We start from the raw sequence: 2,183 nt of genomic DNA on the forward strand, positions 1-2,183 counted from the left end.
TCTTAATGAATAGAATGATTTTTTCTAATGGTGTTTGTAAGTAGGATCACAAGTCTGCATCTTGTACAGCAATTAACCACTGAGAATAATGTGTGCAGTGTATTATTTGTTGAAACTGTACTTTCGATTTGATTTGAAACTCTCTCATTGTTATATGTTTATCAATAAAACTTTGAAAAGAAAAAAATATTAAATACTTAAGAATTAATCTAACAAAGGAAGTAAAAGATTTCTACAATGAAAATAACAATACTGTGGGGAAAAAAAAGATTGAAATGGATTACAAAAAATGGTGAGATATCCCTTGCTCCTGGATTGGACAAACCAACATTGTGAAAATGGTCATACTCCAAAAATTGCTATATACCCAGCCACATTATCTTTCTCAAAGGGACCAAACACCATCACTGGAAGAAAGATAGGCTTTTTAACAAATGGTGCTGGAAAAATGGGCTCTCCAGAAGCCGAAAACTAAAACTAGACCTCAGTCTATCACTATACACTAAACTAAAGTCAAAATGGATCAAATATCTAAACATTAAAGCAGAAACACTAAATCTACTGGAAGAAAATGTAGATGGAAATCTTAAAGACATCAACATAGGTAGAGAGTTCATGAAAAGAAACCAAACTACACAGTAAATACTTCAAAGAATCAATAATTAGGATCTCATCTTATTGAAAAGTTTCTGCACATGAAAAGAAAAAAAAAAAAAAAACACCAACAGAGTGAAAAGACAACCCACAAACTGGGATAAAATCTTAACCAACAATCACTCAGACAAAGGACTTCTATAAGAGTATATAAAGAACTAAAAAAAAAAAAACCAGGCCCCCCAAATTCAATGACCCAATCCAAAATGGGCATCTGAGATGAACACACACTTCTCAGAGGAAGAAAAACAATTGGCAAATAAATACATGTAAAAATGTTTCACAGTACCAGTCATTCGAGAAATGCAAATTAAAACAACATTGAGATACCATCAGCCCAGAAAGAATGGCTCTCATAAAGAAATCAACTAATAAATTCTGGAGAGGCTGCAAAGAAAAAGGAACCCTTCTCCCTTCTTGGTGGGAATGTACACTGAAAATCCCATTCAATCCAGCTATTCCCCTTCTGGGTATTTTTTCCAAAAGAACAGAAAACATCACACCATAGTGATATATGTGCACCTATATTTTTAGCAGCACAATTTATCATAGCCAAATCTGGGAAACCACCAAAATGCCTGTCACCTGAGGAATGGATAAAAAGATATAGTGTTTTTATATAATGGAGTATTACTCAACTATAAAGCAAGTCAAACTTCAGGCCTTTCTAGGTAAATGGATGCAATTAGAGGTTATACTCATAAGTAAAATAAATCAGACCCACATGTGTAAATATCCCATTGTTTCCCTACTGTAAGAACCTGAAAGAATAAGTAAGATCTGAAAGGTATAATAGATATAAATATGGAAAGAAACTGTACATAAGGAAAAAATAACGAAGATGAGGGAAAGCAAAAAGATGGGGGGGAGCTAAAAGGAGAAAATATCACGTAACTGTATACACAGGACACCTGAGATGCTTGTACTACTAATTTCACCAGCTCTTTGAAAACAACAGTTAATTTTTAAAATTTTCTCTTTGGCTAATTCTATATGCTAATATCTGGAACTTGATCAACTACATTGGAGACTGAAATGTGCAATGCAGAAGCCATTGTTGAATATCTCTCATCTTGTTATTCTAAATGCATATATTTCCAATGTCATATCAATTATGATTATACTTTATTTAAAATAAATTTTAAAAATAAAAAGAAAAAAAAACTAAGCTTTATTGAAAGCAAGCACTAAATTTCAATTATTTGTCCAATCTTGCATACCTATATCTGTTAATCTGAGCATCAGATTTGATCAAAAATACATAAAATAAAAAACATTGTTAGGGCCAGCCAAATAGCTCAGTGGATTAAAGTGTCTTTTTAGGCAGATACAGGGGCCGGGGTTCCATCTGAGGCCTGCCATGCAGGCCCCGCCCCCGGGGCACTCTGAGACAACAATTGAGACTGGGAGTGGTGACACATACCTGTAATCCCAGCTCTTGGGAGAATGAACACAGGCAGATCACTACAAGTCCGATCTATGTAGTGAGACTGTGTAGACCCTGCAGACCTTTACTAAAATACAAAAAA

This window comes from Octodon degus, unplaced genomic scaffold, assembly GCF_000260255.1.
Source record: "Octodon degus isolate 3935 unplaced genomic scaffold, OctDeg1.0 scaffold00407, whole genome shotgun sequence".
Taxonomy (NCBI): Eukaryota; Metazoa; Chordata; class Mammalia; order Rodentia; family Octodontidae; genus Octodon; species Octodon degus.